The 25,086-nt window shown below is 34.7% G+C and overlaps 1 long non-coding RNA gene across 1 annotated transcript; it reads right to left on the bottom strand.

Annotated features, from left to right (window-relative positions):
* Positions 1-1,141: 1,141 nt before the first annotated feature.
* On the bottom strand, positions 1,142-1,684 carry LOC120175001. The gene is made up of 3 exons (XR_005521218.1): positions 1,607-1,684; positions 1,399-1,510; positions 1,142-1,197 (listed from the first exon to the last, which is right to left on the bottom strand). It is a non-coding gene; the product is annotated as an uncharacterized LOC120175001 (long non-coding RNA).
* Between the last annotated feature and the right edge of the window lie 23,402 nt (positions 1,685-25,086).

A 25,086-nucleotide genomic window follows, 5' to 3' on the forward strand; every position in this document is an offset into this window, starting at 1 on the left:
GTGGCGTCACTTCTTTCACTTTGATACTTATAATTCCGAGTTTCATAACTAGTGGGTTTGAGTCCTAAACACCACCACGTATTCAAGTTTGCAAAGATTGGGGCTATACTCTTTATAGTATAGTTTATTCTTTAACTTGACTAAGATACTATCTCTTTCATTTCCATCACCATCCTTTTCATTCATTTCCATTACCATTCTATCATTCAACAACCATCTTCATCAACTTCATTGCCGTGCACTCTACTACACCAAGGCCATCTTCAAAAACAACATACTTTAAAGGCCAGCATTTTCATATTTCTTCCGGAACAATTCTATCATTCCTCATCCTTAATTCATTTCATTTTTTATTTATTTCCATCATTATCATCATTACTAATCCATTTTCTTATCTTATTGTTTTGCAGCCATACTTATTAAATCTGGCGCAATACTTGCTATCATTTCCCAGACCGTGACAACAATAAGGCTACCTATAAACTTCATCATTGAGGGTTGTAGATAGGCTTACATCAGGCATGGTAATCGGTATGTATCCCATATCTCAAAGTGAGTTTTTTATTCTAAGCATAATGGCATCTAGTCAAGTTTTTAAGGCTACACTAGAGAATTAACTTTCAAATTGTTTTACTTGACAATATTACAGCTAACCATAACAATGGTATTCATAATGTTTAAATTGAAAAAAGAAACATTACTAATAATATTATTTGTTTATACCAACAATCTCTCCTCGTCAGAACTGCAAAGTTAAATAAAACATGTAATAACAAAAAGAATTGCTCTGTTGTTTAAAGAAATACAAGAAAAACTATTTCCATTGCAATTGTCAGTGTCATTCACTAATTTACTATGTTACTGGTCACGGGTGCGAATATCAGACACGGGTATAGGTATGAAATTGGTATGTTCAATTTTTTTCAAGTTTTCCATGTATCTAGAGGGCCCTTGAACGGTCATATCCTTATATTCATGATATGCATACCTGACATGATCACTACAAGAAAATTGAAGATTCATATCAACATAGATCTTTTAGACAGTTACATCAATATGGATTTCATGCCAAAATTTTAAATTCTACTGGGCATATGGATCAAAAAGCTTCAAAACCAATAGTTGAGTAAACGTTTACTCAACTATGAATTTCCCCATGTCGAGGAAGGCGACAGATGTAAGGGCCCATCTGGTATCCTTTTGTAAAAGGTATAATTAAGTCATTTGATTCATGATGTTTCTTTTAAACAGAACATCAAACATGGGAAACTAAAGACAAATTCTACAAACCACCATAAACTCTCATTAAATGCATAATGACGCAGAAACAAAGCACAAGCAATTATTCATAGGAATTTTCTCTTTTGAAGAAGATTGAAAGAATAATATTCTTGTTACCTGGTCCATTATTTTGCTCAACTAAAAGGACAATAACTAGCTTTGAAATAATCCCGATTTTATCATTTAGTAAAGCTTTAATCTTTGGAAGAAGATTGTTTGGTGTTATATGCTGAAAGATTCAAAGAAAACAATTTATAACTTGAGATGCCCATTGTGTTTAAGCAATAGAATAAGAATTAAACATAAAGAAATGTAAATCATATACCACGCTGTAAGGAACTTTCAGTATGCAGTCCCCACTGAATTTTTTCAGAAGCAAAAAATGACATGTAATAAGGGATTTAAAGAAGAATAAGGATGTTTTCAGAAGCAAAACACTTTAGTGCTTAAAATGAAATATAACTACAGAGCAAGGAAAATAATGTTTTATATCTGGAGAGGTATCCATGGTGTTAAATTACTGTAAAGACCTTCCGCTGTATGCAACATTGTTTACTCACTGCTAGTGTTACCTAATTCGTGGTTCGCTTTAGATTGCAGAACGAGATCATAATTCGTTAATTTCACCATTTTCATTGGGCAGTCTTCTTTAAAAATGTCATCCAGAATCTTCTTTTCGGGAGATATGCTCTCAAATGGTCTAACGGTGAGAAATGAACTAAGAAAATTTGAAATACATCTTAATATCAACACAACACGACATCTTTCAGAAGCTTAAGTTGAAACAGAAAAGGATTGATGCCTCCTAAATGACAGATTACCAGAGAAATGCATCGAGGAATTGCATATGATTTTCATTTACTTATTTTTTGGTTTAACCACTCTCCTTATCGTCACCCATGTCCGGAAATTTAGGCGTGGAAAGAGGCACTACGCCTTACTTGTGCATTCTAATAGAGAGCATCGGACACACAATCACATCAACTAGGAACTGCTCAATTTGGCTGGTTTATTCCTTTAAGGGCCAATGTAGCACAAAGCCCTTCCATTTGCTCCCAAGTATCATATCTCATGAGTATTAGAGACGCTTCGCTCCCCACTGGAGCTTCTTGGTCTGCTTTTATTGATAATCTAAGTAGAAGAGTCACTAGGAAAGCTTTGTGGGAATGTTTTAAGCATCGTAGAAACGTCATTAAGGCATTCATTCCCTTTGTTAATAAGTGGCCAAAATATAGAGATACAACTTTTACTTTTGTTCACTTTGAGAGTCGGGAGGATCTGTTGCAAGCTGTAGCGAAGGTCAATAACGCAATGATAGACGGAAAAAGGTTACTGTTAGGGTGGCAAAGTATCAGAAGTTGGAAAAAATGAAGAACCGAACAGGATCAGAAGATGAAGGGGCAATGAAACAGGATGAGGTTTAAACAAAGATTTTTGAGGATAAAGAAGCGATGTATAATAAGTTTAGATATGGGACCTCTTATCACGACAATTGGTAATAGAAGTTTACCAGTAGGCTCTCGTAATAGAGTGAAGAACGGTGGAGCGGTACTGAAGAGTGCTTTGAATGTCTTCATCCCTACGGAATGTAGGTGTTAGATTAAAAGGTTGTTGACTGACATTTAAAAAAAGCATATGATGTGGAACTAGTTCAGAAAGCATTAGATTGTGAAGGTTTTAATGTAAAGGTGGCGAGTTGGGGTTATGCTAGGAACGCATGTTTGGTCATTTTTTCGGCGGAAGAGGAGAAAAAGAAAGCTAATGAGATAAATTTATGGTTTGATTGGCTTATGCTAGTTTCCATGGATGAGGGTGTCCCTCTAGCTTTCTGCACGGTGTCCTTAATAGGTGTCCCCCTAAATTATTCGTGTGAAATCTTTTTCTCCAATCTGGCTTGAAGGTAGGGGAGTTAGTGGAGATTAAGAAATAAACACTGCTGAAGACGAACTGCAAAGTTGCTCAGATGATCATAAGGGGGGCAAGTCTTTTTGATATTCCTAACTCGATAACCATCAATACAAATGGTAGGTTATATTTGATTAAGGTTAAAGTATAAATGAAGGATAAGGGGTTTCCTGAGTTAGTAAACGAAGATAATGATGGTGAGTCTTCTGATGCCTGGGAACAGGAATCATCGGAGAACCAGTTCGATGACGGAGGGACTTTGAGGGATATGAAAGTCCAAAAGTCATGATTATTGTCTTAGAAGAGAGAGGAGAAATGGGTTCAGGAGAATTCGACAGGTGTTAGTGATAATTTCATATCTGGAGTCAATGGTGCAGTTGACACAAGGCACATTAATTCCTTAGAGGATATTGGAGAGGAGTAGAATGATTGTGTAGCCCCCACTCAGAAGGTTTTGTCGGGAAAAATGGAGTGGACAACGGGTTCGACATGGATACAAATGGTGGTCCATCAGGGCCCAATTTTAATAGGGTAATTGTGGAATCTTCGTGGGCCGACCCATGTATTAGTAAAGGTGAATCTTTACATCCTGGGTATCGTAGGAGATCCAGTTCTTTGGTCTCTCCAAGGCTTAATGAAATCGATAAAAGGGGATCTGGTGGTTCCCAAATTAGAAAGCTCAGAATGCGTGAAGACATGTTTTTCTCTCATTCTCGATCATCTACTTCTAGAGCTGGTCATTCACCAGTTCATGGCCATCCATTAGAAAGAAGTGCTTCAGTGAGAAGATTTGGGTGCAGATTCTTTGATTGAGTTTACAGTAGAAGCAGAGGAAGAGGAATTTCAAGAGAGAATAAGCGAGACTATTCAAAGACCCCTAGTCATCGCTTGTAGGGCGATAAGGAAGTTCAAGCCAGTTGGGAAGTCAAAAATTTGATGTGTGTAACCTTTCAAGGGGGAAAAACATTTTTAAAAAGGTAAAATCTTTGATGGAGGAGAGGAGGAATGGGGATGAGAGATTATTTTCCATGATTTTTAGGTATATATCTTACTTTCAATGTCAAGTTTAGTCATTCTATCATAAAACGTGAGGGGTTTGGGTAAAAGAGAAAAATCAAGGTAAGTAAGAAACCTTATTAAGGGTAAGAAGCCTCTGTTGGCTTTTATACAAGAATCAAAGGTGGAGTTTGTCAACTCTTCATTACTTAGGAAGTTAGGAGGAAATGTGTTGAGAGGGTGTGTTGTGTCCCCTGCAAATGGTTCAACTGGTGGATTGATAATTCTATGGGACAAAAGCAAGTTGGAGGCGGAGTATAAATATGCTCAAGATAGATTTGTAGCAGTTAAAGGTAATTTAAAGGGATCTATATTAAAATGCTAGTTTATTAATGTGTTTAAGCCACGTGTCGATTCGTAAAAGGAATCATTTTTAAGGATATGCTATCTTTTGTTTTACAATTGGATTGTCCCATTTGTTTACGTGGTGATTTTAACGCATTTTTATCTCAAGAGGAGAAAGTAGGGAGGTCTCAGAACATGTTATCCATGAGAATTTTTAGAGAGTTCGTGCTTCAGGCAAATTTGATAGATCTTCCTTCGTCGGGTAGTAAATTCACTTGGTGCAACAATAAGGGACTCTTTACGTGTGTTAGGTTGGACAAATATTTGGTGGATTCGAACATCTTAGCATCTTTTCCGGTAATTATCAGAGCCTACTTTTGAGATACTAATCCGCTCATAATGTAATAGTTTTGGAAAATAGTGTAGCCGATTAGGGGCCAAAACCTTTAGGTTGTTTAATTATTTGTTAGAGGAGAAGGGCTTCGAAGAGGTGATGGTGAAGGAGTTTCATAAAGTTAGTAGGTGGTAGGAGGAAAGGAATTTTCAATATTCCAAGAAGCTCAAAAGCAACCATCAAGAAGTGGTCAAAAAACAGTTTTCTCAAGATGCAGGGTACTATTTCGGAGTTGGAAAAATATATCCATGATATAGAACTTGAGATGCAACAAGGGTCTTCTACTGTCTCTTTTGAGTCATTAATTAAGACGAAAAAGAAGCTATGGATATTGTACAAGGAGGATCTGATTTGGTTGCAGAAGTCTCGTGTGAAATGGTTTTCGGAGGGAGATTGGAATACTATAAATTTTCACATGTGTGCAGCAAACAAAGGTAGGGTTAATGTTATTAAAGCGTTGAAAGTGAGTGGACAATTGATGACGGATCCTGAAGCAATTAAGTATTGTTAATTTTTTAAAGATACCTATAATAGAAAGCCTACAATTTAGGTTGAAGAATTGGACTTGGATTTCTCTAAGATCTCAGTGGAGAATAATTCTTTTCTGGAGAGGCCTTTCTCGGACGAAGAAGTTTAGGATGCTATATTTTACTCAGATAGTAATGAGGCTCCGAGGCCAAACGAATTGAGTATAAGATTTTTCAAAAAGTTTTGGTCAAACCTTAAAGAGGATATCATGAGGTTTTTCAGTGATTTTTACTTGGGTAAAAGGTGGGAGAAGAGGGTTAATCACTCTTTTATAACCCCATTCCTAAAAAGATTAGTTCGAAAGGCATTGAGGACTTTAGGCCTATTAGCCTAGTTGGAGGGCTTTATAAGATCTTGTCTAAGGTTCTATCAAGGAGACTATGGTTTTAATAGACTCGATAATTGGTCCATCTCAATTCACCTTCTTTGCGGGGAGACAGATTATAGATTACTTGTTCATTGGGAATAAGGGGGTTGATTGTTGGAGAAGAAAATGACTAAAAGAGGTTGCCTTCAAGGTAGACTTCAAAAGAGCATATGACTCTATTGATTGGAATTTATTACTAAAAATTATGGAATGCATAGGCTTTGGGAAGAGGTGAAGATCTTAGGTTAATATGTGCTTGTCTTCGACTACAATTTTAATAATAGTGAACGGATCTTCTCCGGATAAGTTTCGGACTGCTAGGGGTCTTTGGCAGGGGTGTTCTCTTTCACTTCTACTGGGGAGCTGAAGTTTTGTGATTAGAAATCAGAAACATTCTTTCGTTCTCTATCACTTTCAATTTGTGGACAATTTATTGTTTTTTTGTAATACTTCTATTGGGGAGCTGAAGAACATGAACAAAGTCCTATTGCTATTTGAATTTATATCTAGTTTGCAATTAAATTTATTTAAGAGTAGGTTGCATGGAATCAATGTTAGTGAAGTTGTTCTTAGTGAGTGGGCTGCTACAATTGGGTGTACAATGGGTGCCTTTCTAAGGCTTAATTCAATTTTATAAAAATTCTTATGGGGGATTCAGTTGAGAAGAACATAATCCATTGGGTGAATTGGTTTACCGTATGCAAGCCTAAGGCTTTGGGAGTGCTTGGTGTTCCCAATTTGGAGCTTATGAATAGGGTGTTATCAAGAAAATGGGCATGAAAATTTGCTAATGAGAAATATTCGTGGTGGAAAAGGGTAATATGTTGTAACAACAAGATTGATCCGAATTCAATTGGGATGGAAAACATGGCCTCCTATAAAGCATCGTGTTGTGGAATGGAGTAGTTAGAAATTGTTGTTCGAACGATGATTTTGGAGCTTGTTTTCGGAGTAATTTTTAATTGAAGGTGGACAATGGGGAATCAGTTTTGTTTTGGCATGATGCTTGGCTCGATGGTGTTCCATTGAAAGTGTGATTTCCTAGATTGTTTTCTCTTTCAAAAATAATGAGGGGAGGATTATTGACTTTAGAAAATCGAACTAGGTTGGTTTTGGGATATTCCTTTGAGAAGAAATCTAGCCGATTGAGAGATGGTACAATGGAATGAACTTATGTCTTTGTTGTATAATTTTAACTCTTTGCCTTTTCTTGAGGATAGTTTTGTTTGCTCAGGAGAATGGGATAGTTGTTTCTCAGTTAAGTCTTGTCTAAGGCTTTTGTTTGACCAGTCTGATGCCAGCTGTTTGTAGTTAAGACATGTGTGGATTGGGGTGGCTCCTCGTCGGGTAGAATCATTCATCTGGCAGGTGGTCCTTAAGAAGGTGACAATTAAAGTGGAGTTAATTAAGGATGGGTTTCCTGGGATTGAAGATTCATCTTATCCTTTGAGTGGTTTGGTTCTGGAATCTATTTTTCATTTGTTTGTTTCTGGTAAAGTGTCGTGGGATTTATGGTTAACTTTTTTGCGGTTATGGAATGTTTTGTTTGCTATTCATGAGAGTCTTGCTGCTTTGATTTCTACCTGATTTGATCTTGTGCCTCGATCGACCATTTAGGGGTTTATTTCAAGGGCTATTTTGTGGTCGATTCGTAAGCTAAATAATTAGATTGTGTTTAATAAAGAAAAGGTAGATTATGCTTTACTATCTTTTCTCACAAGGTATAGGGTGGCAGCATGGTTTTCCTCAAAATACTCCAAGGTGTTAATTCCTTTTGACAGTCTGGTGGGGGATCTTACCTTAGCAGATTGTCTTCCAAGTTCTAAGGGGTACCATATGAGTCTGTGAGTTGGTCTCCTCCCCTTGGTTTTGTTAAAGTGAATGTGGATGGTGCTATGGAGAAGATGTGGAAGAGAGGTGGTATTGGTGGGCTGCATAGAGATGAGAATGGTGTGGTGTTGGGATTTTTTTATAGGGCGTTCGTCCTAGTCCAACTATCTTGGCAGAATTGTTGGCAATTAAAAGAGGGATGTTGTTATTTTTGGAGTCGGGGAGATCGGCAAATTGGAGGCTTATTTTAGAATCTGATTGCTCTGTGGCTTTGGAGTGGATAAAAAACCTGGTGCTAGCACCCTGTTGTTTGAGCCAGTGGTGAAAGAAATTACTTCTATTGTGGTGGATAGAGATGTTATTGTTAGCCATGTTAGGAGAACAACTAATTGGGAAGTGAATAAATTTTATAAGTTAGGAATAGGTTAAAATTTTTTTTTTTGTTGGTTGTAATGGTTTTGTTTTTGCTTTTGGGTTGTTCTGGTTGTAATTGGTGTTATTGTACTTTCGGTGTAATTGGGTTTTGGGAACAAAATATTTGAGGCACTATTTTTCTTCTTCCAATGTCCTTTGAGCTACTTTGTAGTTAGATGGTTATGAAGAGGGTTTTCAACGAGGCCTCCTATTTTTATAAAAAAATGTATGTGAATCTCCAGAATTTGAATACACTAACTTCAATCATCGCATTGCCTGAATAATCAACTTTGAAATAATGCAAATCTTTTCAAAATTTGCAATGGAATCTTCCACATCATCAGGTGGAATATTCCACCTAGCAGAGCTATAAGACCTAATAAAACTTCCTTATTTGTTGAAAGGAAGGGAATGTAGTGGATCTGATGCTACCATTACCTATCACTTTGAAATAATGCAAATCTTTTCAAAATTTGCAATGGAATCATCCACATCGTCAGGTGGAATATTCCACCTAGCAGAGCTATAAGACCTAATAAAACTTCCTTATTTGTTGAAAGGAAGGGAATGTAAGTGGATCTGATGCCTACCATTACCTATCTGGAACTGACCAATGTTCTGAAATTTATGCATATAACATTTTAAGTAAAAATGCATACATGTCTAATGGACATTTTGGTGGACATTTACAATTATTTATTCTCAATTCCTAAAGGATTCTAGCTATCTGACAGCCTCTTTACTTCAAATAAAATGTTACTATTATAAAAGCAAGCTATTTCAGGACAATCAAAATTAAAATTAAGCTCTAAAGAAGTCAGGAGAATCTCACAATTGTAAGTCAATAAATGCAACCAGATGAAAACACTGCATTATATGCTATCTGATTAAGGTCATTATATTTGTCCATGCTATTACATAGAACAAACTGTTTTTAACCAAGTTGAAATGCTGAAACTTGAAACAAAGGGATCTTCACTTCCTTCCAATATGAGTATTAAAGCAATATCAATAACTTCGATTGTTATCTTATTTCCCCAAAATAACATGTATCAGAACTGTTGGCACCAAGATCGAACATTAAACGAGAATAAGTGGTGTGTCCATAGGATTTCCAAGTTTTGATTATTTCCATGTACTAACAATATACATATAAATTCAACTTTTTCCTTGCAAAAATTCTCCTCCGTGTTAAATAGTAAAGCTTAGTCCTTAAGTTTTATGATATCGACCATTGTATGACACGATGTTTAAAGAGGCACGCTAGGTGCTGAGAGGCAAGGCAATCAGTCCAAAACGATTAATTGAGTTATGGGTGAGACGAGTGAGGCTCAAAAGATGCGTGAGGAACTGCCCATCAGTGCTTAGTTTAAATTTTTTGTTTCTTTGGTCTACTTGCATGTTTTTGTTTTGTTATCTTTAGCACACGGTTATGGGTCACACAAAACAGCCCTTAATATCAGAAAGTGGACCAAGAGAGCAAAAGACGAGTAATAAAAGGAGACAAAAAGAAAATGATAAGATACTTTCTTCAGATCTTCAACTCCAGCATTGAAGACAAACTTCCAAGTATTGTTGTGATAAATCAGAGTAATTCTTTGTTATTTCTTACTATAATCAATAAGATTTGTTACATATTTATATACAAGCTATATCTCTATCTAAAGAAACTTTAAGATAGGAAAGAAACTAATTCTAGGGAAAGATATGATCCCTTAAAGTAAGGGATTGTAACTACAAGAAATATTCTCAAAATCCTAGCATTCCTAATTTAATTTATTTCCTGACATGTATATTCCTACACTCCCCCTCAAGCTGGAGAATATACATTTTATAATCTCAGGTTGGAAACAAAATTGTCAAATACATGTTTTGATAAAGCCTTTGTAAACATGTATGCTAACTGTCCTTATGAAGGGATGTAAGATAAAGCAACTATCCTTTTGTTTACTTTCTCTGAAATGAAGTGCCTACTAATTTCAATATGTTTTGTTCTATCATGTTGAACTGGATATTTGGCAATCTAAATTGCTAAAGAACTTCAAAATAGTCTTCTTATTTAGGGTATAATTCTTTTAGAAGCTTAAGTATCCGTATTCCTTCACACGTTCCCAATGCTAGGGCTCTAAATTCTGCCTCATCACTACTTCTTGAAACAACTGATTGTTTCTTACTTCTCCAAGTAACAAGGTTTCCCCACACAAATGTCCAATATCCACTAGTAGGTCTCCTTTCTGTTAAGTCCCTTGCCCAGCTAGAGTCTGTAAAGACTTTCACAAATCTATCTTGTGATTTTTTTAACATTAAACCATGTCGAGAAGTTTTCTTCAAGTACTTTAGGATCCTATTAGTTGTTGCCAAGTGTTTTTCATGGGGATTAACCATCTGTTGACAAATTACATTTATTAAGAAAGCTATATACGTCTTGGTTAATGACAAGTAGATTAGATTTCCCACTAACCTTTGAAATTTATCTTTATTTGCTAAGGAGATTGTTGCCTCCTTATTGAATTTCAGGCTGGCTTCCATTGGTGTATCTTTTGGCTTACACTGTAAAAATCCTTTTTCATTAAGTAAATCAAGAACATACTTTCTTTCATTGATCATGAGCCTTTCTTTAGATCTTGCAACCTTCATGCCTAGGAAGTATCTCAACTTTTCTAAGTCTTTAGTATCAAATTCCTTGTTTAAGAGTGTTTTTAAACTGCTAATTTCCTCATCATCTCTAGTTAGGATTATGTCATGCACATACCCAATAAGGATAGCTCTTTTGTTTTTAGAAATTTTCTTGATGAAGAGTGTATGATCGGCAAGGGACTACCTGTAACCATTTTTAGGATCACTTTGGTGAACCTCAGACCAGACCCTAGGGACTGTTTTAGGTCATATAATGACCTATTAAGCTTGCACACTTTCTGATTTCCTTCAATAGAGTCCAAACAAGGTGGTACATTCATATTGATCTCCTCATCGAGTTTTCCATTGAGAAATGTATTTTTAACATCAAGTTGATGTAGTTTCCAGTCATGGTTGACAGCAAGACTTAGTAGTACCCGATCTGTATTGAATTTAGCCACTAGAGCAAAGGTATTTGTAAAAGCTACCCCATAGATTTGTGTGTATCAATTATCCATTAGTTTTTCTTTGTATCTCTTTACACTACCATTAGAATTATATTTCACAGTAAAGAACCATTTACAACCTACATGTTTTTTTTTTTGCCTTGTGGATGGTCTATTATAGTCCATGTAGCATTTTTCTCGAGTGCACTGATTTCTTCTTCAACAGTCCTTCTCCATTTAGGATCCTTTAATGCTTCATAAATATTTGAGGGGATTTGTTCTTCATTCAAGCTAGCTATAAAGGCTATGAATACGTTAATAAAGAGTTGTACCATGTAAATCTTTGAATAGGGTGTTTAGTACATTGTGTTACTCCCATTCTAATGACAATAGGAAAATCATCAACATTAGGTGAAGTTCACTTATTATAATCATTTCATTCTTCTTCCACAATAGCAGTTGGACCTAAATCCAACTTTCGGCAAGTATCATATTGCAAAATAACCTCAGGTATAGTTTTCTTTTTTCTTTTGTAAACCATAAGCTATTTATGAGATGTAGTTTAGGAAGTATGAGGATTATTATTAGGAGTGAGTGTAGAAGAATCTGAAGGTTTGCTAGGAAAGGTAGTAGGTATAGATAACAAATGAGGATTTGAAGGTGACAAATCCAAAGGTATTGAAAAATTAGGAAAGGCTACCTGATGTTGATGATAAGGTTGAAAATCATTTTATGTCTCCCATTGAATTTCAGCTTTAGGAAAATAGGGGTCCTGCTAAACAAATGTGAGATCCATAATGATATAAAATCATTTAGAAGGTGGATGATAGCATTTATAACCCTTCTTTAGTGAATAATACCCTACCATAACGCATTTTAAAGATTTAGGATCGAACTTGGACCTACTAAGAGAAGAATTATGGATAAAAACAGTCCAACCAAAGACTTTTAAAGGTAAAATAGAACAAATAAGCTTGAAGTGAGGGTAACTCTCCAAGAAAATGGATTGAAGAGTATGAGTATTCAAAACTTTACTAGGCATACAATTTATCTAACACGTGGTAGTTAACAAGGCCTCTCCCCATAAGTAGGTTGGAACGTTGGTGTAACACCCCAACCCGTATCCGACCCAGATATGAATCCGAGGTGTCACATTAACTTTTCAAAACGTTTACTTGGATAAAATCTCATAAAATTTAAATATTTTATTAAAGAAACAATACCATAATTTACATAAATACTAACAAAATGATTACAAAAATCGATCAGAGCATTTGTGATTTAAACTGTAATTACATTCCAACATAATTCTTACAACAAAATGACATACTGTTTAAAGCACTTCTGGTCTGATTGCTTCAAAAGAGATTCTACTCCCAAACTTTAACTCTAGTCCTCTTGTTTCTTGGTACCTACGTGTAAACAACTTACACGCTAAGTCACAGACTTAGTGAGGCATAAATTGAACATATAACAATAAATTCATGAACATGCACTACTATCAATCCATCATGACATTGCAATTTACATGTATCTACTAAACTATAACATATATAATCATGATATGAACATATGAACCATAACTTCTTATAAGAGTTTTCATTTAATTTATCCTTGGATGCCCATGTACATTATTGAGAAATGGAGGTGCATGAGTACACTGAGGTTGTGCACAAATGCTGTCACCACAGCTTGAATAAATTCCCACTATGGGAACTGAAAAATTTGTCCTAAAAGACCACTAATAATCCCTCGACTCTTGGTATGCCAATTATACCTAAAACTCTCATATTATATAACATGGGCTTAAATATGGTTACATTTTTCATTTTCATATCTTTTTTATCACTTCTCATATAAACACATCATTCATTTCACATGCACACGTATGATCACTTTTCTTATTACTCATACCTGGACTTGTTCTCTTTTAAATGCATACATTTATATTATATTATGTTAAGGATGTCAAGGAGACTAGACTTAGAGTTTGTACGTTGAATGTTGCCACATCAAATGCTAGGCTGCTGGAGCTGACCGACGTATTAAGTAATAGGAAAATAGATTTTGCATGTATTCAAGAGACTAGGTGGAAAGGGGCTCGTGCCAGAGAGTGTAATGGGTACAAGTTGTGGTATTCAGGCGTAGATAATGCTAGTAATGGGGTGGGTATCTTGGTATCCTCTAGGCTCAAGGAAAATGTAGTTGAATTCTGTAGATAACGTGATAGGATCATGATGATTAAGGTTATTATAGAAGCGGAAGTGGTGAATGTCCTTTCAATGTACGCCCCACATGGCCTGGGGGAGGGGGAGAAACGTTGCTTCTTGGATTCGTTAGATGATGTACTTAGGAGCATTTCGGAGGACCAAAGAGTTTTCATAGGGGGAGACTTCAATGGCCATATAGGTAGTGCAATCGACGGGTATGACGGTGTTCATGGGGGTTTCGGTTTTGGTAATAGGAACAAGGAGGGGTGTATATTGCTTGAATTTGCTATTGCACACGATATGGTGGTCACTAACTCCTTCTTTAATAAGAGAGATGTGAACTTGATTACGTTCCATAGCGGGGGACATTGTACCCAAATCGACTACATCCTTGTTCGAAATCGGGAACGATGGGCTTGCATTGAATGTAAGGTGTTCCTTGAAGAGGCATGTGCATCATAACACAGATTATTGGTTTTGGTGTTCCGCGTACGCACGGGCGGAGCACTCATTGGAAGACTAAACTTGGTAAACCTAGGATCCTTTGGAAGAACCTACATGGAGCGACAACAGATGACTTTAGGAGTAAGGTTTTGTCTCATACAGGTTTTGGAACTACAAACTCAAATAATGCAGATACGTTATGTAAAAATATGACAAATTCCATCAGAGAGGTGGGTAAAAACACCCATGGGTTGTCGACAGGGAAGGTCAAGGAACATAAAGAATCGTGGTGGTGGAACGACGAAGTTCAAACTAAGGTGAAGACAAAGCAAACTTGCTTCAAGGAGTTTCTACAATGCAATGACGACGAAGAAAGATCGAGAGCTAAACAAAGGTACAAGGAGGCAAAGCGGGAAGCCAATAAAACAGTGGCTAAAGCAAAGGATAAGGCATATGAGGAAATGTACAAGAGATAAGACACCAAGGAAGGACAAAACGGTATCTTCAGGCTTGTAAAATCCAGGGAGAATATGAAAAATGATCTAAGTAGCATTAGGTTTATTAAGGACAACAATGGTGTTCTTTTAGTGAAAGTGTAACACCTATAACCCATATAATTATACCTATACAGATTATAGGTGTCACCCGAATTTCTTAAAACCATTTCCACTTTTACAAGTGATTTAAAATTTATTTTCTTAAAATGGTAATTGATATTATAAAAATATCATATCATATATATTATGTTTCATTATAATCAATTTAATTCAAAAGATTTTTTTATGATTAGTGAATAGTACCCATGAACAATGACCAGTAACAGTGACGATGAACAGTGGGAGAATCGATACCCTGTAGGGGGTATCGGTACCCCAACTACTATAGTAAGCTACAATAACTGCTATAGTAAGCTACAGTAACTGCTATAGTAAGCTACAGTAATTGCTACAATACTTCCAAAAATACATATAAATTCATAAAATTTCATTTTGTTTAACAAAGCAAATAAAACATAATAATTACATGGCACTAATTAAGTCGACATTACATCTTAGGATGTCTTACTGATATAAAAATATACTTCATGATGCTTGATTTCGTTTCGTACTCCTTATTCCAATACTGGCTTTTTACCTACGCGTGAAAATCATCACACGCTAAGTATATACTTAGTGAAGCAATTTAAAACAATAAACAATGCAATGCAATTCATGCATGATTTTCAATGTCAAATTCAAAATGCCATAAAATCATTTTATTTGCATATTCAATATTTTACCATTTATTAACAATAAGCTAGTAAGCTTATTTTATTAAAATACTTACCATTTATCCCTTAAGCTCGTAAGCTTATCTTACCATTATATTTACCATTTGTTCCATAAGCTCGTAAGCTTACTTTACCAATACACTTACCATTATTCCATAACCATATACCATAGACAATAGCCCAATATACAACCCTGAGTACACGAGTCAAATATAAGCACCGTAGTGCTAATCCGTATGACACATAAGGTTGTGTCCACCATCTGTACTAGGTATGCTTAAGTACAGTCCCGCATGGCACATAAGGCCGTACCCACCATAAACACTAGGTATCCTTTAGTGTATCTCGTATGCAGCCGGCTGCTGGACTCTATTGCATGCCAACTATACCCTATCCCTCAATAACTTACTTGTGCATACAGTCTATTTTATTTGATTCATCCATGGAAAAGTATATTATCAATATTTAACAATGGGGCAGTTCATACCCAAAAACATTCATGGTAAAATATCACATTTTTCATGATCAATGCATTTTAATTTCATACTCTGACATATCAATGTCAATTTATAAAAATGATATAAAATCATACCGATATAAACAAGGTCGACTTATCGTAAGTCTTCCTGATGATGTATAAAACATCCATGTATAATTTCATGCATGTATTGCACTCACCTTGACACTTCATAATTTTCAAAATATTTGTGCCTCACTATTGTCCACAATAAACCTTTCCTTTTATACTCGAATCGCTTTGAACACCGAGTAAATCATGATATGTACAAAATATAGATTCATACCTATATATATGTTAGTATTGTACTAACATAAATATTTTTCCAAAATAAATTCCATAATCATACTTCAAACTATTCACCACCAAATACTTTAACACTTATTAATTCATTTTAGTATTGGAACTAACTTTTCCAATTTACTCAAAATGGTCCTTCACCATTTTACCACTTAAATTCTTAATACCAATAATTCCAGCATTGAAACCATTTTCATTCAAATGCTTTTACAAAAGCATAATTATCTTTAAGTACACCAACTCTACAAATGTTGTACTTAAACCACAAATCTTTTCAAACTTCCAAAACAATCATATATCACATCTGACTCTCATTTTAATTCCAAAACAACCTTTTCAAGCATATTATATCAATTATACAACACTTACACAACAACCTTTTCAACCTTTTATGTTGGAATAAGTTCAACAGCAAAACGGGTCAACTTTTTGAACTCACACTTGTATTCATATACGGTGTGATTCCATTGCTTCAGGTTCATAAACTCTTGCTTCATCTATCGGATAAACTGATCTCCTATGTACTTATGCTTGAATTCCTCCAAAAACAAGGACCAAGTTGCTTGATCATTAAACATCCTTAATGTAATGTTGGTCCACCAAATTCTCGCTTGCCCCAGAGCAAGGACACTACTCTATCCAACTTCTCCGAATTAGAACAATGAAGTCCCTCAAGCATGATTTTTACATCATTGAGCCAAAGGTTCATATCAACAAGACCTTCTTCGACTTCACCTCTAAACTCTGGTGCCCCTAAACCCTTCAACTCCTTCACAACATTAATTCTCTGAGTTGAAGAGGTAGGAGGTTGGAAACATGCCAGTACAGTGTCCAACATCCTAAAGAACATATCTTGATCACTCACAGGCACTCCAGAAGGTGCTTGTTCTTCACCTTGCCTGTCCAAGGCAAGTGAATTACTGCTCTCGGCAAGTTTATTGTCTCCCGCTTCACTCCAAGAACTATCATGCCCGGACATATATTAAAACATAACCATATCGTTCTATTATAAAAACAACATACTTAATATTCTATCAGATCAAAAGTTCTCATTATTTTTTGTTGATATGTATACATTTAAAGGCACTTTAGACTCCGATTTATGCCTAGAATCGGCTAAAACATGGCTCTGATACCATTAAATATAACACCCTCAACCCGTATCTGACCCGGATACGAATTCGACGTGTCACATTAACTTTTCAGAACGTTTACTTGGATAAAATCTAATAAAATTTAAAACTTTTATTAAATAAATAGTACCATAATTTACATAAATACTATCAAAATGATTACAAAAATCGATCAGAGCATTTTTGATTTAAACTGTAATTACATGCCAACATAATTCTTACAACAAAATGACAAACTGTTTAAAGCACTTTTGATCTGATTGCTTCAAAAGAGATGTTGCTCCCTAACTTTAACTATGATCCTCTTGTTTCTTGGTACCTACGTGTAAACCACTTACACGCTAAGTCACAAACTTAGTGAGGCATAAATTGAACATATAAGAATAAATTCATGAACTAGTATCAATCCATCATGACATTGCAATTTACATGTATCTACTAAACTATGATATATATATATTCATGATATGCACATATGAACCTTAACTTCTTATAAGAGTTTTCATTCAATTTATCTTTGGATGTCCATGTACATAATTAAGAACAAGAGGTACGTGAGTACAATGAGGTTGTGCAAAAATGTTGTCACCACAGCTCAAATAAATTCCCACTAGGGGAACTGAAAATTTGTCCTGAAGGACCACTATGTCCCGAAGGACCACTGATAATCCCTCGACTCTTGGCATGACAATTATACCTACAACTCTCATATTATATAACATGGGCTTAAATATGGTTACATTTCTCATTTTCATATCTCCTTTATCACTTCTCATATAAACAAATCATTCACTTCACTTGCACCCATATGATCATTTTTCTTATTACACATACCTGGACTTGTTCTCTTATAAATGCATACATTTATATTATATTATGTTAAAGCATTTAAGAGTTATGTAGGTACTCATTATAACCATAACATATGCATGTATATGAAAAAGAAAATCTTGAAATCAAACATAGGAAATAGACTTATCACAAGTCTTATTTCCATTGAACTATATCTATAGTATGCATTCACCTTAGCCACACTTGATTTGAATCAATACTAGCATTTTATCTCTCTCTTGACCGTTTCTAATTCTTTGATTGTTCCGGAACGGGGTTATTCAGTATCTACATAATCATACTTTGATACATATCAGTATTCTAATTGGCATACTCTAATATTTCATTTCTTAGACTAAAGGAAAGGCAAATTTCATTTCTTATCTGAAGTAGGTATCGGTACCATCTATAGGGTATCGATACATCCCTTAACTGAGGTATCGGTACCTTGCCTGGGTATTGATACCTATATTTCATTATGTAATTTTTTGTTCAAAATGGTATCGAAGCCTTCATTAAGGTATCGGTACCCCTTGGTATCGATAGGGTTCTTCAGGTATCGATACCCTTTTAATGTCTTCCTAAATTTTACTCTTGAGGCATCGGTACCTGATGAATGGGTATCGATACCCCTTGCCCAAAAATCACTTCATTTCAGCTCAAATGCTTCATATATCATCCTCTTTCATATTCTCAACTTACATACACATGCTTAAACTCTTTAATACTCATTTATCACCTCTTTAATCTCAAAATCCTATCCTATACATGGAATTCAATAATCATCCTCAGTTTTCAACATGTTCTAATTCTAATTCTAACACTTCATACTTCTTAATTAGGTTGATGACAAGTCAAATTTAGTCTTGAATAATTACTACCTTCCTATCAAGATTTCACTTATTCCCCTCTTTTCTTTAATCCTTCATATCTCATTCTTCTTATTGTTTTATGACAACTGAAGCTTTCCTTAAGCTTAAGTGTCACCTAATGATCAAAACCAAACTTAAATTTCAACCAATAATCAACTAATAAGAAATCTTACCTTTGCTTTGGGACTTCACCTATGAAGAAGAGAGGATAAGAAGAGAACTCTAGAAGCTTAGATTTTTCCTTCCTTTCCTTCCACGTGGGTTAATATAACCACATCAAAATTTAATTATTTCTCCACCAAAAGATCATTTTGTCCTTCAATTCTTCCTTCTTTGTAATTCAATCCTACACAACATTTCCCATATAAGTCCTTAAACTATTCAATTATTCTACTTTAACCACCAAATTCTTAAATTTTACAATTTAGTCACTAACCTTGTATTAAGGATGTTACAATTGGTGAAGAGAAGATAACGGGTAACATCAAGAAGATCTCTATTTTCCTCTCGGCAATGCCATTTTGCTGTGGAGTGCCAACAGAGAATTTGATTTTAACTATGCCTTTGGTTTTCAAAAAGTCACCCAACGATGTAGCAAAGAATTCAGTGCCATTACAATAATGAAAAAGTTGAATTTTGTGATGAAACTGGGTATCAAGCATGGTATAAAATCTCTCAAACATGACAAAAGTTTCAGATTTGGCTCTCATTAAATAATTCCAAGTTAACCTACTATGCCATCGATAAATGTAATGAACCACCTACAACCATTAGCATTCTTCACTCTAGAAGGGCCCCAAATGTCACTATGGATCGAAGAAAAAAGGCGTGAAGGCTTATATTTAGATGGTGAATAAGATGCTTTGGTATGTTTAGCAAGAGAACAAATATGACATTTAAACAAATGTGGCTTTTTACTAATAAAAAGAAAAGGATATAACTTTGCTAGGTATTGAAAACTAGGATGACCTAACCTAAAATGTCATAACATAACAATATCAATTTTTCTAAGGCTGTGAAAGAGTTAGGAGGTGTCTGTTCAAAAGAGGAAGGAGTGCCATTTAAGATATAGAGGCCATTGTGCAAACTAGCATTGTCAATCATCTTTTTCATGTCCAGATTCATCAAAATTGATAGAACAATTTAGATCCTTCGAAAGTTTACTGATAGATATGAGGTTGCATGTAAAATTAGGTACAAAAATGACATTATCAAGAAGCAGATTCTTATTGAGACAGATAAAACCATACCCATGAATCTGGGAAAGGGAACCATCTACAATTTTAATAGCGTTACCAAATGTAGTTGAAAAAGTTTTAAACAACATCCTGTTGCCATTCATGTGATCTGAAGCCCCGGAGTCAAGGACCCAAGTGGGGTTAACTATTGAAAATAGAAGGATTGTAGGAAAAGTTTTACCTTCTAGTTCAACCATGTCTAGATTACCCGCTCGAGGCCCTGCTAATTGACAAAACATCCTCTGAAGATTTACAATTTGTTCCTTGTAGAAATTAAAAACAGTAGTGACAAAAGTTGAGGTGGACTGAGTAGAAGAAGAGGAGGTGATCTCAGTAGAAGAAGAAGGAGGCAGAGGAAGAAGTATTGGCCATCGATTAGGAATTAGAATGGTCAAAACCTAATCTGATACCTTGTGATAGATCAGAGTAATTCTCTGTTATTCCGTACTATAATAAATATGATTTGTTACATATTTATATACGAGCTATATCTCTATATAAGAAAACTTTAAGATAGGAAAGACACTAATTCTAGGGAAATATATAATCTCTTAAAGTAAAGGATTGTAACTACAAGAAATATTCACAAAATCCTATTAAAAGCCTTTATAATTTAATCTATTTCCTGACACGTATATCCCTACAATTGTTCTCTCATTTTTCTAATACATTTGGTCTCTCTCAATATTTCTCTCTTTTATCGGTAAACTTTATGAGATGCAAAATTTATAGATAATCACTATATATGATAAAGAATTAATTTTTCACCCATATTTTCTTATTTATATTTCACTTATCTTTTTCTTTGTTTTTTATTCACAGAAGGAGACTACTTCTTTCTTCGTTATCTTCCACTGATATGGAGTACAGTTAAAGACAAAAAAACACGTCAGTACTTAAAAAATGTCAAATGCTTCTTCTTTTTTTCTTTTTTTTTCTTTTTTCAATACTACTATGATATTTTATAATAATAAATATATTTGCGAACTTGTAAAAATAAAGTTAATAGTTTCAGCCTGACAAATTTTACAAGTCTATTTATGCTTTTTGTGTTTAATTATTTAAGTCATGTATACATTTATATATTGTAAATGCATTGTTTCTTTCTTTTATTGAAGTTGACACACATATTTTCAATTGTTTCTTATATTGACAGATATTGAGAATAAAACTACCAAGAGATCTAATTTAGATTGGAATCACGATTATTTAGTTGATCTTAAGATTACAAATAATGTCACTTACAAATATTGTTCAAAAGTAATTAAAGATGAAATTTATAAACTTAAACAATATCTTGCTGGTGGGCATCAAAACATAACAGTTTGTAAAAAGTGACATGAGCACGTGAGAGAATAAATGATTGAGTATTAGACCAAGAAAAAATAATCGAAAAAATATGAAATCATTGCATGAATATGATAAAATACAAGTGTTAGAATCAACTCAAAAGAGAAAAGACCAGTGAATTCCAATGTTAAAAAGGCAAGGCAAGTTGGTCCATTTTAATATTTGAATTCATTGATCTTTTATCATTTGAGTTTGTTCCTAACAATTGTTTTTCATTTTCATTGTCAAAATAATTCATTTAATCATAATCATCATATTCATGCACCATATTCATCATCTCTCAATTATTCTTTTGTTTTCAAGTACTCAATCAATTATTTTCCCACAGGTCAAGGCACTTTTTACAAACTATTATATTTCATTATCCACCTATTAGATGTTTAAGTGTATGAATTATATTTTTAATTACTTCCAAGAAAATCTTGCAAGCGACAATGTTTATGACCCTAGAATTAACTAAGTAATTTTGATTCCAACTCATATCAAACCTCCTAGTAATCTTATACTCTGTGTTTGTCAGTATAAGAAACAATTAAACAAGTGTCAAATATCAATAAAAATAAATAATATGTATTTATAATACATAAATGCATACATGACTTAAATAATCAAACTCACAAAGCACAACAAATGAAATTATAAAATTTAGTAGGCTAAAACTCTTAAATTTCATTTTTACAAGTTCACAATGTAATTATTTTTATAAAATATTAGTGGTCTTGAAAAGAAATTAAATCAATTAAGAAATATTTGATTTTTTTAATAATGGCATGTGTATTCTCTTTAATTACACTATGTCAGTGAAAACACTCTATATCAGTTAAAAAAATAAATGACATGCAAAAAATGAAAAAAATGGTTCACCTTGTGTGAATAAAAAACAAAAAAAAAAGTGAAAGGTAAAGAAAAAGGGAATAAAAAATAATTCTTTATTTTAGTGGTTGTAATTAAATCTTTATCACATAAAAATTAGAGAAAATAACCTCACTGACCAAAAATCCCAGATAATATATGATTTTGATAAACTTTTTTTGGATTTGCAAAAATGACCAACAAAATCGCAATACGATCTCTAATTCGCATTGCAATCTCCACTATCGCAAATTCGCGTTGTATTTCGCGTTGCGATAATTGAAAATCGCGTTGCGATAGTTGAAAATCGCGTTGCGATTTTCCATTTCGCGTTGCGATTTTCCATTTCGCGTTGCGATAGTTGAAAATCGCGTTGCGATTTTCCAGTTCGCGTTGCGATTTTCCAGTTCGCGTTGCGATAGTCTACAGTTGTCGTTGCGATTTTCCAAATTCGTTGCGATTTTCCAGTTCGCGTTGCGATAGTTGAAAATCGCGTTGCGATTTTCCAGTTCGCGTTGCGATAGTCTACAGTTGTCGTTGCAATTTTCCAAATTCGTTGCGAAAATTCGTTGTGATAGTTAAAAAAAAGATTTTGTTTCTTAAGAATTTTCTCTAAAAAGATAGTATCCGCGCGGACGTGTTGAAGACACGTATGACCACGACCACGACCCGACCCGACCCGAACCGAGACGAGACGAGACGGACAGCGGCGGCGGCGCGCGAGAGTCCCCCTTGTTCTCTATCACTCAACAAGGAAGTGGGAAAGCCAAGCCTTAAATACCATTCTCAATAGTGTTTCCAATACTATGTGGGATTGAACATTACCAACACTTGTTTCCAATACAATGTGATTATTCAAGAAACAATTAACAATCATGCACCTTAAAACAACTGAATCAGCAACCAATTGCATTAGTATTATACGATTAAATATGTCATAATTAAAAGTCAATCTACAATCAATCGCGATTATTGCAATTTTAAGGAAAACATTCAAAAATAATATCACTATTTAAGGCTCAATCCCACATAGTATTGGGAACAAGTGTTGGTAATGCTCAAATCTCACATAGTATTGGAAACACTATTGGGAATGGTATTTAAGGCTTGGCTTTCCCACTTCCTTGTTGAGTGATAGAGAACAAGGGGGACTCTCGCGCGCCGCCGCCGCCGTCCGTCTTGTCTCGGGTCGGGTCGGGTCGGGTCGGGTCGTGGTCGTGGTCGTGGTCGTGGTCGTGGTAATACGTGTCTTCGACACGTCCGCGCGGATACTATCTTTTTAGAGAAAATTCTTAAGAAACAAAATATTTTTTTTTAACTATCGCAACGAATTTGGAAAATCGCAACGACAACTGTAGACTTTCGCAACAACAACTGTAGACTATCGCAACGAATTTGGAAAATCGCAACGACATTGTAGACTATCGCAACGCGAAATGGAAAATCGCAACGCGATTTTCAACTATCGCAACGCGAAATGGAAAATCGCAACGCGATTTTCAACTATAGCAACGCGAAATGTATCGCAACGCGAATTTGCGATAGTGGAGATCGCAATGTGAATTAGAGATCGCATTGCGATTTTGTTGGTCATTTTTTTCAAATCCAAAAAAAGTTGGTCAAAATCGTATATTATCTGGGATTTTTGGTCACTGAAGTTATTTTCTCTAAAAATTATTGAAAAAAAGAGAGGAAGGAATGATGAAAAAAGTTATTTTCTCTAAAAATTATTTACTAGCTTTATCAAAGTTGAACCTCCGTATTCCAAACTCCTACCCAAACAGTATCTAGTCGAAATCAGATTGAGTAGTAACTTTAATATCAAAATATGATCCAGTAGAATGTTGTAAAAAATGACAATGTAACTATTTAAATCACATAATGCCCTCCATCCGTACACCAAAATGCAATCCCCATACTAAGGGAGTGCTTTGGGACCTTAGAGCCTACCCAAGGAATACCTTAGGTTAGTAAGGAATTACCTGCTTAATCAAAGCTGAACCTCCATACTCCAGAATCCTACCCAGACAATATCTCAATAATCGATTCATACAGTAAACAGTATATTCCATGATCCATTAATCAGGAATGATTATATTTTCCAATTAAAAATAGGTAACCAAAGAGAACGTAACATGTAACCGCAATTCATAAACACTAAATTAATAACTTCGATAAATCACATTTTAGAACAAATAAAACAATCATACAGTACATATGGAATACATTGGAGGATTCAGTAATTTTCTAGAGGTGCTTGACATTTATCAAGTAGGGTACCACAAACCTTTTGTAAATTAATAAGATTCCAGAAATAATATCCCTATAAAAAGGGTTTGATAGCTAACGGAATCGTCAGTTATTCGAGAACTGGTTTATCAAGATTATATAGTATTCATATTATTTTTTAGGGGAACTATGTAATCAAGAAGGTATTTAGAATCTTTAACATCAAAGTTACTTGAGATTTCAGATATGATAGGAGTGATTCCATTACTCAGGCAATCAGAGGCATTTTAAACATTTTGGTTTCTTGAAGAATTCTTAGTAAATTAACTCAATGAGAGTGAAACAACAATTTATATTATTTAGTATTTATATCAAATTATCATGATTTTGAGTCCAATTAACTATCCAATCTCAACACTATGGTACTTGCCAATCATTCAGACCGAGGTACTTCACCATTATTCACTTCTTAATACCGATTGCTCTAGTTGAACTGATCACCTTCAGAATCATCGTTGAATGGATCTTAGGGAGACGAACATGTAGTCCAATGGTATTTATTTCATTTTTGTATTGCAACAATATCAAGAAATGTCGACGTACTTGATTCAATGTTCTTAACCCTTATAGATGGTACAACATATAAGTTCGTCAGTATTTCCAGACTTATCCAAGTAATCCACTTAATTCTAGGTCATTGAGGGTACTTAGGTCATTT

Source organism: Hibiscus syriacus, unplaced genomic scaffold, assembly GCF_006381635.1.
Source record: "Hibiscus syriacus cultivar Baekdansim isolate YM2019G1 unplaced genomic scaffold, ASM638163v2 tig00112153_pilon, whole genome shotgun sequence".
NCBI lineage: Eukaryota > Viridiplantae > Streptophyta > Magnoliopsida > Malvales > Malvaceae > Hibiscus > Hibiscus syriacus.